Source organism: Buteo buteo, chromosome Z (assembly GCF_964188355.1).
Source record: "Buteo buteo chromosome Z, bButBut1.hap1.1, whole genome shotgun sequence".
Taxonomy (NCBI): Eukaryota; Metazoa; Chordata; class Aves; order Accipitriformes; family Accipitridae; genus Buteo; species Buteo buteo.
This window is the reverse complement of record NC_134204.1, coordinates 67255632-67271393: the sequence shown is the minus strand read 5'-3', so window position 1 is coordinate 67271393 and position 15762 is coordinate 67255632. Positions and strand designations below refer to the sequence as shown.

Sequence of the window (15762 nt, the reverse complement as noted above, 5' to 3'; positions counted from 1 at the left end):
TACCTATTTGGGTTCTGATTTTGCTACAGGCTGTAAAAGCAGTCTTCAGGAATGACTCAGACATGTAGACATCTAAATATACCAGTGATAAATCCAAGGCTTTTTTAATAAATGGAATTTCTACTCTTACCTTGATTGCTTTAAAAATGCCCTGTGGTGTAGTTTCACAGCTGTTTCTCTGGTGACAAAGCCAGATTAAGGTGTTCCTCTAGACATGTTCCCAGTTCACTGCACCTTCAGCTGTACTGAACAGCAAGTGCTGTTTTATTGAAGGGGATCATAGAAATGATCTGAGTCAAAAAATAATTGTTTTGAGAGAAACACAAGAGTGAGAGTATTCTATTTTTACTCAGATCAGAGTGGTAAAAATAGTAAAAATTTCAGAGCTCTGATTTATGTCATCATCCACAGTTGCAGTGGCACAATTGAAAGAATGATGAACTGCAAAGTGACAGACAGTGAGCTGCATTCATAGAAAAAAGATGGTAACCTGCACTGCTCAGGAACCTCCCTGATTCTCAGGAAGATTTGTAAAAGAAAACTGATTAGGGAGGAGAACAAAATTATAGTGTGACACAAGACAGTATTACTTCTGACATTAAGCTTTTTAAAAGAAATTTGGAAATGAGGAGGAAAACACAGCTTGGATTTTGTTCTGAGACATAAGGAGCGTTTCAGGCAACATAGTTTATTTTTTATTTTTAAATATTTAGTTGATGATGTTAAATTAAAAAAACTAATCCTTTTTTCCTTCTTGCTCTGTGATAGTTATAGCATCTTTGTCATCTAAAAATTACATTTATTGTGTGGGTGAAAAAATATTGCTGTTGGAGAGACTTTGGTTTTGAAAAGGAACAGGGCCTCTTTGGTTTTGATGGCGGTCAGCACAGCTTGCTCCATCATCAATATGTTTTTCTCTTACAGCCATCTGCTGTGAATTTTTTATTTTTTTCTGATTTTCATACAACTGTCTTTTGGAGGATATCACTAATAAGGCACATGTACCAATTTCTTTTATGAGGTTGATTTTGTTAAAAAGATAGCCGGGTAAATTGGTTAGCACTTTTTAATTGCTGATAAACTTTAAAAGAACATCTCCCCCTACTGGAAAAGTTAGTCAACTCTTGTTTGTGTAACAGCCTTGTACATTTAATTAACTTTTCAGCTCTTCAGTCACCATTGGCTATCATAGGAACATGCAATGGTTTAGGTTGGAAGGGAGTGCTGAACACCATCTGATTAAAACATGACAAGCGTCTAAGTTGCATCTATACTGATGTGCATACTGAATTAAAACAAGAGCAAAAGTCATTAATATTCTTGTCAAAGTCATTAATTTTTGTTTCTGCTAATAGAAAGCAGAACTAATCATCAGTGAAATTTTAACTTTTCAAATAATAAGAGCCTGGTTTTAGATAACTAAAAGTTCATATTAAGGCACTTCAGTTATCAGAAGGTTTTTAATAGTGCCAGGCATTTTCCAATACACAGTGTAGGAACGTGCTACAATTTCAGAAGACATGATCAGTTTTTAATTTAACAGCATGTGTATAAAATATTGCAAACATATTTTCAGGTGATACTAATGAGAGTTAATCTGGAAGAGCAGTTTGGCTACTACCATCACTAGTCAGTGGTGGTACTAGTAGCCAGCCATTTGTGCAGCTGGTAAACTATTATAGAGTCATGGTAGTCGTTAACTGTTTTTTCAAAACCAGCCAGAATCTCATGCAGAGATTGAGTGTTTAGACAGGTGTTACATTCAAATAATTTGTTTTATGCAATACATATTAATTTCTCATTATTGGACTTTGCACCTTGAAAACCTCTACAGGCAAGAAGTCACATGCCATACAGATAGCAGTCAAATACAGACCTGCATCTGACATGGTATAATCATATTGGGTTCTTAATATATTTTCAATTAAGTAGTCTTCTATAGTTAAATGCAGATAAAAATAATGATATGAAATTAGAATAGTAGAATCAGTCTGTATCCAGTAATAAAGAAAGCAAGAAATTCCCCTGTCTGAGCTGGAAAGTGCTGCAGTTGCCAGTACCTTGTTACTTCTTTGTGACCTTTTCATGGTGAAACTGCCTCCTTAAATCCTTTCAGCACAGGTTGTTTGTTTCTTGGAGTGGATGGACAGGAGCTCAGAAACATTGCGTTACATCTTTCGGAAGAATAGCAAAATTATGAATAAATCAAATCTTATTAAATTGTGAGATACAGATAGTCTTTTTCTTAAATTTATCAATATCCACTGTCAGCTAATATTCATCAGATGGCTTTATTTTTCTTTTGCTTTTGAAAGGTTGAGTGGGGATTTTTTCTTGTTATAATAGACCAATTTTTGTGGAATTGTGAAAGAATGATTAATCTATATTATTTTTAAGTGACTTTCATATTTTACAAGTTTGACCAGAATTTACAACTTGCGTTTTTCATACTGTGGAACAATTGACTAGTAAGCACTAGTATGCATAGTAATTCAACTGCATGTATAATAACACAGAGCCCTTGTGAATACTGAGAACAATCAACTGACTGACGAGAGGAAAGAAGGATTATGTTTAATTTATTAATGAGGAAACAGATGCAAAGATAAGTGAATGTCAGAGTGTGGCCCCAAACATTCAAGCAGATTAGTATGAAGCAATAAGCTGTTGCTCCTCTGGTCTGTGGTAACTGTCTTTCTGCATGATCTTAATCTACAGCACACAGGACTTAAGTTGAGCTGGTTTAGTCTTTGCTAAATAAGAAAACGCCTGTTACTGACAGTGGAAGATGACTAAACCAACTTTAATTACCTTGCAGTGGCTATCAGCTAAGAGGTACTATAAATCAATTAGTGTGTGATATAAATTCTGACTTAATAGTTACTGATTTGTATATCTGAGCTTGTAGCTTGTAATACAGCAGAGATGAGAATCCAGGTGCTTTTGATTTAAAATTTGTAAAATAAATCACTGGATTACATTACTGCTGACAAAATCTCTATGATAGTAATATTAGATTGTAGCAAAATTTTTGAATTTCGCTATGATTTGTTTATGGCTACGAAATAGCTTCTCTTTATATGATTCCTGAAGAGTTTGGTGTTGAGAAAAGCTAGAAGATACAGATTTGAGGTAGCTGGTTGTGTAGGGGGCTTCTTATTTGAGAAGGGCTGCCAAGTGGATATGCACTGAAAGTCTGTGACTCCTGATAGTATGTTTGTGAGCCTGGAGAAATATGTTTGTTTGAGAGTACCAGAAGGTGAAGGTACATGTGGAAGGTGATAGGGCACACTGTTAATCAGCATTTAGCTTCTCAGTGGTGGTTGGTTGTTTTTATAAATCCACTGTATAATCTTGGACTGACTGTTTATCACAAAGCAATACAGAAATATAGTCCACTTTGGAAGTGTATTTAAAGGAGTTATAGATCACTTGAAATACTCCCTCTTGCACTATTATTATTGTGTATAAGTTCAGTAAGTCATCTTGTGGATGGACAAACTGAACAGGTAGTTGGGGTTTTATTTTGGACATTGAAAACATTGCTGGGATTCCTAAGGGCAGCACTGAGGGACATTATCTAATTGGTTATCGAAGTGGCTGCAGCTGTGTTGTCAATCTGATCAGTATTTGTTACAAATAGATTTTATATGATGTACTTTTGGAGGAGCAGTTTTTATGGAGCTTATTTCCTGTGAATTGGTAATGGGGAAGAATTTGATCTAGCCACCTGCTCTCTACTGATTTGGAGTTAGGTCATATCCTTGTCCCAGCAAGCTGACACTGGATGTTATTGCCATCCAGTCTCTCTGCCCCAGGGACTTGCCCTTTGACAGGTCTGCCTTTTAAAGTTCAATGGAATAGATATTTTTTAACCCCCTTGGGCAGAAGAAATCTCATCATTTGCTGATATCATCAGTCCAACAAGATAACGGGCATCGTTAACAGAATTCACTGTGAAATGGCACCCACACCTCAGCATGAGTCTGTGTAGCTGCTGCTAGTCTTCACTGACATGATTTGGTTATGGAGAGAGATTTTGGAGGAGGCCTATATTTTTTATGAGCTTCAGGATACTAACTCTTTTCTTGTGGTCTGGGTGACCTGAAGAAATTCTTCTGACTGGCAAGACTCTAATAAAAAACAGAGGGCTGTAAACCTTCTGAGCTGCTCTGTATGTATGTAGGATCTGTATGTATGTGTGTCTCTAACCAAAGTTAATATGTAGAGCTAGTATTTCTCTCTCGGCTGAGGTCAAGAAAACATATTTGCCTTTTATTTATTCTTGAACTTTTTACAAAAAGAACAGTCCTGATTCCTGGAGATAAGATTGGTTAAAGTGCTGCTTGGCTGTGAGACTTGAAGACTTGATGAACTTGAACATTCCAAAAGTTTCAGGAATCCAAATCTTCAAAATAAATTATGGAGTTTATGAAACTGGATGAGAGATTTGATTTCCATTTAAGGAAATAATCTGGAGATCTGAGAAGCACTTTGACCTATATTTCAGTATTCTTCAAAATGCAATTCTCTTTAAAAATATTTTAACTACCAATCCTTCCTGAAAAAGATAAATAAAACCATATCTGTTATGATTTTGTTCTTAAGAAAGTAGAATCCAATCCTACTCCTTAGCTGTCTTAATTTCCAGCAGGGTGGAGTTAGGAAAACAGTGGATGGGGTGATGAATAATATGTAGTTGCTTTATGAGTAAGTTAATCAGAAGTATAAAGGAGAAAATCTCCCATTATTATATTGCATTTTTTTACTCTTTTTTGGGAACAGTTCAACAGCAACTGCAAAACAATGAAGACAAATGAACTACTTCTGCAGTTAGTGACTGCAGAAGAAAAACTATCTTACAGAAGATTTGGCTCAACATGTCATTTCTTCATGGGCCATGACGATTTTCTTTTAACTACTTCAGTAACTGTTGATAGTCAATTCCTTGTGGTAAAGTTTAAATAAATAAATAAATAGCCTTTTCTGACTGGACAATGGGTATGAGCAAATCAATAAATCTGGATAGAAAGATTAAATAACCTTCCCTAGCCCCAGAAAAAAACCTTCTGATTTTAGTCATCAATCCAAATTGTATTCTGAAGCTTTTGAACTGTCTTCTTTTAAGTTGATCTAGTTGTGTGCTGTTGCTTCATAGAAGTTTTAGATTCAATTTAAAAAATTAAAATACTGAGAGGATCTTTTTGTTTATTTGGTAACACTGTTGCAGAGCATTTCAGAGCTAATACAGTGTTTCATATTGCAACTGAGGATAAGAATCTTTTGCTTTCTTGGTCAGTCATTGCCCCTTTTCGCTTCCATTCTGGGGAGTGAAATAATTTGATTTCTCAGGCTTTTTTATCTAATTGTGAAGAAAAGGAGTTTTCCGTCACCCAGTGGGAGGTTTCATTAGTTCTTCACTGCTTAACTGATTCAATTTCTGTTGGCCTCTTGCTATTCTAACAAGGAGGAATGTGAACTCAAGTCATTTATAAACTTGTCCATCCTCAAAAAGACTGGAGAAGGCTCTCCTCTAAGAAAAGCCATCTAGACTCCTGATGCCAGTCTGCAAGTACTCCACATTGTGCATTGGCTAGAGCTTTGCTTTTCCATAGCCAAACACTCCACTGTAACTGTAGCTGAAATACTGCTTCACAGCTGTCTTGGCTGGAGTAAGATCAGAAAGTGGGGAAAACAAATCCTTGGTGATGCACAGGATTTTTCACTGTTTTCTTTTCTCTTTGTGAATTGGAGGAAAAAGTGTCCCATGGTAGTATATAAAAGTCAGCCTGAGCTCTGCTAGGCAGAACGAAAGCTAGGATTTCAAGGGAGATCTTGGTTTGTGGGTTGGTTGAAGCTGATGTAGTTCTCTGGGATCAGAAGTAATCTGTAAGTGCTTTCCAAATGGAACAGTTCTTGACATTCCATTATCAATATTAAAGAAGAAAAATAATGTAATGTCTGTAGAGGTAGATGTTTTTGAACCAGTGCTGTTGGAGCTGTTTAGAAATATTGAGATCTCTGCGTGTGATATGTGCGTTTTTATGAGATGTGTGATATGTGCACTTTTATGAGACATATGTTTGCTTTTGCCCAATAAAAATAAATCAAGTTGGTTACTATTTAATTCTGGAAATGTAATGGCAAAATGATCTTAGAACTATTCAATGATAGTTCAGCTATTCAAATTTTATTTCTGTGCAGTTCACATTCATCACATTTATGCACTCTGTCAATGTTAATATTCATTACAATTGTTCTTCCTTTATAGTCTCAGAAATGCGCTCTGTGTCAAGCATTTAGTTATTCCTATATACCTGTGTGTCTTTGCCAAAGGGTGTTGTGAATGCAAAATTTTAAATTGGTTCAAGGGAAGACTGGAAAGGTTCATGGAGGAGCAGTTTATATCAAGCATAGAAGGTCTCAAGCTGGAAATAACTATTGAGGCTGCTAGAGTATTGAAAGAAAATGTCTCATATGTTACTCTTGCTCATTTATACTCTTCCTTGGCATCCATTTATAGCCATTTTTGGAGACAGGATACAGTGCTAAATGGACTTTTGGTCTGAACCTTTCTTACATAGTCTTTAAACTAATTAAACATATACTTGTGCTTCAGCTTGTTATTAGATTTGATTAAACATTAATGTGTTTTCATGAACTGAGCCCTGTATGTATCATGAACACTATTCTTAAAAGAAAAAAGATGGAATCATATGGCTCAGAAGACACGGGGTTGAATCATGTTGATATAATGAAGATGTATGCAGGTCAGATGCCACTGTGCAAAGCAGCTTGTAAAGGCTAATGCCTTTTAAGACTAAATGCTTTACACATAGGAGGTAATTGACTGTATATTTAAAAGCTGAACTCAGAGGAAGAAATTTTAAGCTATGAAACTTTTGTGCAAAATGTGGGTCTATTTTTGTTCTTCTCCACCTTATTCTGTGCATGCCTGACCTGTGGGTTTTTTCCCACTAGGCTTCTGTTTAACCATTCCCCATATCTGAGAGCAGGCGCTGGATAGAAATCACTTTGACTTCCTTCTGTCATTCATTAACCACCAGAAAGATTTCTGCGGAGGCAGTCCTTCGCTTTGTCCTATGTACACATTCGCTGTTGGGATCTATTTCTAACTAATTTAAGACCAAATTGGCTTATTTGCAGAAAAAAAAAAAATTCCCATCAAGTCCAGAACAGATGCTTATCTTCCTGATTGCTGTTTCTGGAAACCAGTTTTGTTTTAAATGCAGGTGAATACATTGGGAATGAGTCTAGCCTTAGAAAGTTTCAAGCAAACATTGGATACAGTGAAATAAGATTTAACTGATGTTTTGCTGGAAAGTCTGTCAAATCACCCACATCTATTAATCACATTGAAAATTCTCTCCATTATCCAAAATTATTCAGTGTCTTCATTCTCTAACTCCATTTAGTCTGCAGTAATCAAGGTTGAACTGTACCTGTAAGGAGCTCTAAAAGAAATGGTATGATAAGTATAAAAAGACAAGATGTTCTTTGTCCTCATTAAAGATTGTGAGCAGAGTGTTAAATAATATTAATGGCTGGGATTGTCAGTACTTAACAGTACTTTCCTAGTACAAGTGATTTTATTGATCGATACAGTCTCAATGTAACAGGGCAGATTATTCTACTGATTTTATCGAAACCTTAACTAAGTTTGTTAGTGTACCACATATCTTTAAATAGATCTAGATGATGATGTAGATTAAGAAAAGCAGACCACCATCCATCTTTTTTTGATCGGTTAATAACTTAAATCCATCATTGCTGCGACCAGCTTTTTTAAGATTCTGTTGTGCATACATCTTTCTTTCTAAAACCAGATACATAGCTGGTTTTAGGTGGCTGTGGATTTTAAAGAAGTGTGCTTGACACATGCAGGATTGCATATTTATTAAGAATAGGCAGAAAGCAAGAGAAAGTGCGAAAGCAAAATAATTCTGTAGATAATTTAAAGGAGAGCCATTTATTAAGAGTGTCTGTTTGCAGAGGTGTTCCCTGCAGGAATATTCCAAGCATTTTTCAAGCATTCGTAGGAAAATTACCTGGTTTATTTTTTAAGAGTTACATTTTTTGCTTTTCAAGTGGTGCTGCATTATGGTTTGTGATTCATGTTTTTTCCTTCATCTTGAATAATCTGTTTGGTTTTTGTGTATAGAATTGTGCTGCATGAACTTCTCTCTCATTTCACTCTTACATGTTAGAGCTCATCAAAATAAATTTTGCTGAGTTAAAAGCAGAATTTATGTTAGAAGTCATGACAGGTTTAGAAAACGTCTAAGTCCTCGTTCTTTTTTCATTATACTGTATATCATAACGGTATTGTATCACATACTTTTGCCCAAGTTAAGATGAACATCAAACTGTACTAATTGTGCATTTCTATACAGTGAGAAATGGTCTCTGTCATGACCTGCATATGCTCAGAATAACTGTAAGATATTTTAAGAGGAGGGAGAAAGAAATTAAGTTCTTTGCCTAAGATGTCACAGCCTGTTAAAGCAGAACTAGGGATATTAAAATTCAAGTATTGGTGCATTGCTGTAGTCACTGTAGTCTGCTGATGGCCAGTTGTTCTAATAGCCATGATTCCTTCTAGAGCAATACAAAGTGTGAGATACTTATTTAATTTAGCCATGATGAAAGAAAAAAATGGTCACCTTCCTTATCTTGAAAGCAACTCTTCATTTGATATGTACGCATTAAATTTTCTTTTTCCTTAATAAATATTTAGTAGATTTTCTTGAGCTTGTTGGGGGGACGGGGTGAAGTCAAACAATTTTTGTCCATTATAGTAAAGGAAGGAAGGAGGGAGCTGTAATTCCTGCAAAGAGTCTTTATTATCACCACCTGATGTATGGTAGAAAGACTCGGTTTCCCCCATCTTTTTACTCAATCATCTACAGCATTTTAAACATAGTTTTGTTTCCTACTCTGTGTTGTTTTACATATTTTTTTTGGTGTACAAATAAGTATTGCTTTTTTAAATGGGGCTTTCAAGGCAAGTTAAGTCTTAGGGGCTTTTTCTTCAAAATTAATCTGTAATTGTACTTAATGAATTGCCAATGAAGGGAAAAACTTATTTTCTAGTGAAAGAGTATTTTATTATTGCATGTGTAGTGCAACACACTGTTCTGTTATGGTTATTCAGTAGTGTACAGCACTAAATTAGCATGTAGTTTAGACCTAGGGCTAGCAAATCATTGCCTTTATGCAATCTGATAGTATTCTTTTGCCTACACTTGTGTGACTGAAGACCAATCATCAATATTCTTTATGCATTTATAAACTGCACATGAGCACTGGGGAAAAAAGTTCATGAAGAAGTGAACAATTTTGTCTTTATAGCAGGATCTGAATTTGCACATAAGACACAGGCCACATTTGGAGGTGAGAGGAAGAAAACTAAATAGTGAATATATGCTGAGTAACTGAATACCATCCATTTTGTGCTTTAGATGAAGAACTGATTGGGGGGGGAAAAGTAGCATGGGATCATACTACATAGGTAAGCAACATTAAATAAATCCTTACACATAAGGAAGCTGAGTTAAAGTTTGATTGATACTTAGCCTGACTTCTTCACTTTGAAGTGTGCCAGAATAACTTTAAAGTTTTTATCTAACATTATTTGTATCATTTAGTGTAGACCATTCTGAAGGGACAGAAAAAAGCAACAAAAGAAAAAAAAAAAAAAAAACCACAAACCAAAAAAACCCCCACAAACTGTGGAACTAATCACAGGGTTTTACCAGAAAGATACTGAATTAAATAAGCAGTAATTCTTGAGCTTCTGCTTTAGAGATGTTGCAAAGAAAGAGCAGAGGAACAGAAAAATTCTTTTCAAGAAGAGCTGCTTAAGCAAGAAGAGCTATTCCATCAGTAGCTAAGAGAGGTGAGCAGAGGAGGAGATGACTAGTCTTCCTCAGATTGGTTGTGTGAAGGTGGTCAGTGAGCCTTCTCCTTTGGTGCTGCAGTAAATTGGACTCTCCTGCATTAGATACAATTCCCTGGTGTGTGTTCCCTTTTCTTGGCTTTTATGCAATCTTGCACGTCTCCTTTCTGAAGGATATGTTGAAGGATTTCAGAGTGAACTAAGGGGAGAAGGTCCTGTGCTTATGGGTAGCCTAGGAGAGTAACAAATGCTTGTTATCTTCTGCTAACATCTATCTCCACACACATCAGCACTGCTTGCCATTATTTTTATTTTCACCTGCTTATTGTCCCTGTAATCTGAATATAATACTGATTTATTTAAGTGTAAAAAAGCTTATTTTACTGAAACTGTTAATTGTAGAATGTCTTGACTTAGGCAGACTTGAATTTCAGTGGAAGTTCATTTACAAACAAATATGCATTACTGCATGATGCCTAAATTTATAATTCAGGTATGGATTTTTCCTGTTGACTTTAAAAACATGGACATTAAAATAAGAAACTTTCGTAGAGTTTCTTATGATAAATACAATGAATTATATATAAGAAAATCTTCAAGAAGTATTGATATACAAATGCAGTTTATTCTTTTTAATTTCTCATAACTATTGTTGTCTTTATCTAATATACTTTTTCTTCTGTGGATGAAAAAAGTTTGCAGAAACAAAGCGTGAAGTAGAAGTAGGACCTTTAATTTCATTAGGCATGTTGTAACTGGTGAAGATTAATGTATATATCTCTTGCTAATTCTTTTCAATTACTCAGTTCATATAAATTCCCAAACCTTGTTAATTATGCTGAAGTCAAGTGGTAATTTTTAACAGTATTTCCACAGCAAGGGAATTTTCCTGGTCTAACCTTGCCCTCCTGTAGAAACTCTCAGCAGATTAGGCATTCTGACTCTAGTCCATTCATTTTCAGCACAAGCCTAATTGCTGCCGACTGCCTGCCACAGGTACCCTGGTTATCGTGCATTTAAGGGATGCAGGTTCTTCTGAGAACAAATAAGGAAAGATTAATTGTTTGTTTTGTTCCATCCCAAGAGAAATGTGGGAGCTTAATCAAGAAAAATAATTTCTTCTGTTGATTTGGCTTATTTGTGGAGAGGGATAATTGTATAGAGGCAGGCATAGAGCTATGCATTTTGAAAGAAATTTTGCCATTTACCTACTTGGGAGGGAAAGATACAGCAAAATGAATGTAACACAGCATTGGAATTGATGGGGATGGTTCACATTTCTCATAGTAAGTAATTTGGCTGCTGGGCTTTTATTTGAACCAATATTGCTAGGTGGTATTGTCATTTGTTTTGTCTGCTTCTTTGGATATCTAATCAAGGAGACAATAGTAGGGGGAAAAACGCTTTTCCAAATTGTCCTTAATTGCTAGAGCACGAAGTGAGCTAAACACTCTGGTATTTCCAATTAAAGAACTTGTTTCCAGCAAGCACCATTAAATCTATCTTTCCCAATCTGATAAATAAGCTATCAAAGAGTGGAACAGATTAATTGAGAGCAATTAGTTCAAAGCTCAGTATAACAGTCAGAGTAAACCAACGTTATCAATGAATGCAAATTCTACATAATGCAATAAGAAGCACTGATGCAACAAAATAGAGTTGAGAGTAACCACTAAACACAAAGGAAAATTTTATCTGTGATACAGAAATTATTCTTGTTTGTTTCTCCTCACAACAAAAGCACTAAAAGCCATTTCTTTTCAAGATCTCTGTTACAGTAATGTCAAATTGTATTTGACACCTTGCTACGTACATTTCTTCTTCAACATGCTGCAGGAAATAACAAACATGGGAAAATCACAGATCCTACTATTCAGAGCTGATCACAAGATCTACTCCAATTGCATCTAAAGCTCAAGAAAGCCCTGCTTATACTACATCTGTGTTTGTTACTGTCTAGTAGATACGGTAATCTCTAAGTGTGGTTTGCTTATGTTAATAACCAGTAACCCCTGTGTTTGGTAGAGACAAACCTAGCATGTTGGATTTTGATTCCTCTTTAATACAGGTGGGTGTCCCTAATGATAGGTATCTAGACATTTTTGATGGGTGTTCCTTTCTTCCAGCTGTCTGTGCATGCCAAATGGTATTGACCCACATGGTGTGAGCATCATTCTGCACATGGGTCCTCTGGATATTTCCCTTAATGACAAACGGTAGGAAAACCACCTGGATACTCCCTTTAAGTGCCAGCCTTTCCCCTTTTGAGAATGAGTGCATCAGCATGAGGAGAAAGCCTCTCTGTCACCTTAGATATTGAAATAAATTTATAGGCTTTGAGTATTAGTATGTTCAAAAAAAGTATTGCATGTTGGTTGAGTTGTTGATGTTTGTTGCATATATAAGGCTTTGGAGTAGTGTGCGCCATCAAGAAGGCGACAGGAGAGGATACGCAGTCTGTTACACACTAAACAGACTAATTTCTAAGTCAGTTTTTACAGAACTGCCTTGGCTAGGTAAGTTGTATCACTGCTGTGTGTGTTGTCATCACTCACGTAAACTGACAGCACAAATACACCAGCTGCCACAGCTTTTAAAACTGTGCTCTTAGAACAGCAGTTTATGTGGTGCATCCCTGGCCTTTACAGCAGTGATGTGGCTGGAGTCTGCTTTTGTAGAATTACAGTTTTAAAATGGTTGGATAAAAATCTTATTTCTTATGCTGTTGCAACCCACTGGGTATGTCTGTTCTAGGAAAATGAAAAGGTCAGTGATAACTTTCCCAATAAAACATTCTGAGAAAATGTCATTCCAGTTATGTGTATCTGATTGGGGGAGTTCATCCTCCATTTTTCGAGCGTTGGGGTTTTTTTATTTCCAGAATATCATCATCAGTAGGGAAATACAGCATTCATAACTGTGATAGTATGGTGTCATATCAGCTCATGAACTGATGATAACAGACATGCTGCAACAGACATAGCACTTTGAACACAGGTCATTTACAGTATTTTTCTTTATATCCTTGCTGGCAAGTCACTAGGATATCACAGTTGTATTTTGAGTAACTGTGGTTTTCTGAGCAGCTTCCCTGTAATGTTGGCCTCTGGAAAATGTTCAGAATGTCCCCAGGAAATCATGAGGAAGATATACGAGTGAAACCTCTCCCAGTTTCTCCATATGTCAGGGCATCCAGACCTGCAAGCGTGCTTTTCAGTGTGGGATCCAGCTCTCATACCTGGTTCAGTGGAGAAGATTCCTAATGTAACATTTCAAAAGCACTCATAAAGCAACAGGAGATTATGGAGGAACAATGACCACACACAGGATTCACAATCAGCAGTCTTGCAGCCACCAGCATTTAAGGAGCGGTCTTTACATTATCCCATCAGATCTTTCTCTATGTATTTGGACTCAGTCAAGGTCATGCAGCTATACATGCTAATAGTTTTGAACAGCAGCAGTTGTATAACTTCAGGGTTAGGAAGCAGTTTGCTTTTTTATGACATTGTATTTATATGCCATGCAATAGTGCTTACCTGCTTTACAGGTGGACTTTTTAATAATTAATCAAATTCAGACAAGTTTAATCATGCAATCTTAATTAGTTAGCCAACTTTAAATGCTGGACTGTTGAAGACATGTACTGCAAGAGTAAGTTACGAGGGGTTATTGGGGACTTTCTGTAGTATTGAAAATAAAGGTTAGTGGATTTTGTGATGAATTTGTGCTCTAATGATGCAGGAGGCTGTTGTTAACTGTAGACTGATGCAGATACTCAGCAACAGTATTATTAATGTAAAAGTACAGCCAACATTTCAGTGAAGAGGTCTAGCAGCCAGGCTTGGCATCTCAAAAAAAATTGAATGTGGCCAAAAAAATAAAAAAGGAATCCCAATTACTCTAGTATGATCGATTATTTTTGCCCAATTTTACAAAGTGGTGATGTTCACCGAGGAAGTCGGGGGAAGTCCACCATCAGACCATTGATTGATGCTGAGTTACAGGACAGGTTGAGAAGCTGGGATTGTTAATGTGTGGATGGAGACATATAAATTATTTTCCCTGTAGTATATTTACCAGTTATAACCAGCATGTTATCATTTTTGTATCTATATGTTATCTCAACCACCATGTTATCATTTTTATATCTATAGCAGATTCTTTCAACTTCATATGTCACTACCTATCTTCCCACCTTTTCTCGTTTGTTTTTTTTTTCCCTGAAATTTCATTTTGTCCCCTTGACTGGTTTACTCAGTCTACATAGCAGTCATAGTGTTGTCTTCTGATGATCATGTGTTGAAGGTCATCTCTGTGTCCAGTCAACAGAGAATGCAAGGTTTTTTGTAGACTTCAGTTCTACTATAAATCCTTTCTGAACCCTTATACTTTATGCACATCCTCTCTGATTTCGGGGTACCACTTCTCCAGGCGTACTTGCACTGATGGCATACTCTCTTTTATTTGCTTATCATGGAGTCTAGAGTCTGATTAAGCTCTCCATACCACAGTGTTATAGTACTGCTCCCTCCTTTCATTGAGGCACCAAGAAATGTGACTTAAAAAACCAATTTAACCTTAGGTTCAGATGCCAAGGCTTACTTGTAGAGTAAACCAGAGCCTTAGGGAACAGAATAACCACAGGGAAGGAAGGGTGCCACACAGCCTTTTTGCAAATTATTCTTGCATGGGAAACCCAGAGACCAAATATTTGTGCCAAAAAAGAATAATAGATGTAAAGAAGATTGCTGTCTAAAAATGCCAGAATACATAATTCATGAATTCATGATTCTTGGTTTCAACCTCATTTGTGGACTTTACTGGCCAAAATTAAGTAGTTCTCCAGTTGCTGAGTAAGGAACATAAAGCAATTGCTAAGTGTGAAGATAAAATAAAAAACATGAGATCTATAGAGAGCAGCTTGGCATTCTTGCAGTATTTTAATATTATGATAATTTTTAACAGAAATCTAGATAGCTGTGTTACTTCTGTTAGGGGGCTAACTTGCAATCTTGTTTCTCCTTTCTGGAGAAGTCAACCCTCTTTCATTAACAAGAATGTGGAGAGTTTTAGCCAAATCAGAACATTACCTGCAGAATTGCTATGCTGTGATAAATGTAGCCCTCTGACTGATGCTGCTTGACTGCCATCAGCACAGAAGAAGTAAATAAGCATTCACTGACCAAGTTAGGATGATCTCTTTTCACAAGTAATTGCATTGTTCCTCACCTTTATCAAGTACTCCCTTGCTAGTAAGTTTTGGGAGGGACAAGTGTCAAGGAACAGAACCATAATGAAGTACCTGCAATTGAGCAAGGATTACATTGCTCCGTTAATTCTGTAAAAACTTGTCAGTTTGCCACCCAAATAAATGCCTAGAGTGCGTAAAACATGGAGCAGAGTGACCTCTAGAAGAAAAATCAATGGCAATTCATATTTCATATGTCTATAATTGCTTGTGAGAGCATGGCAGCAGTTTGTTTATAGAGCAGCTCGTTCTACTAGGGATTGTTTCCTGACTTTTTCTTCTTTTCAGTCGTAATGCCTCTCATGGATTGTGAATCACAGCCAGATGCAGCAACAGACAAGTTTTATTGGTGGTTATTTTTTATTATTCTTTTCACATTACTGTCTTCAGAATTGCTGCACCATGCTCTGTTTGAACCAGTGCACTAATCTATAGTCACAAGTAAATCGTGTTCACAGTTGTTTCCTTGGAAGACTCCTGAAGCTGTTTTTTACCTTCTTTTTAGTAGGCAAGGCTTTATCCTCTGTGAAGTTATCCATTTGCTAGTATTTTAACCATCAAACTGAATCCATTGTGTGGCCTTCATTTTTAA

The 15762-nt window shown here is 36.3% G+C and overlaps 1 protein-coding gene across 2 annotated transcripts in view; it reads left to right on the top strand.

Moving 5' to 3' along the window:
- Positions 1-15762, top strand: part of SNX24 (sorting nexin 24) — a 95888-nt gene that overhangs the window by 56443 nt on the left and 23683 nt on the right. The gene's annotated exons all lie outside the window — the stretch shown is intronic.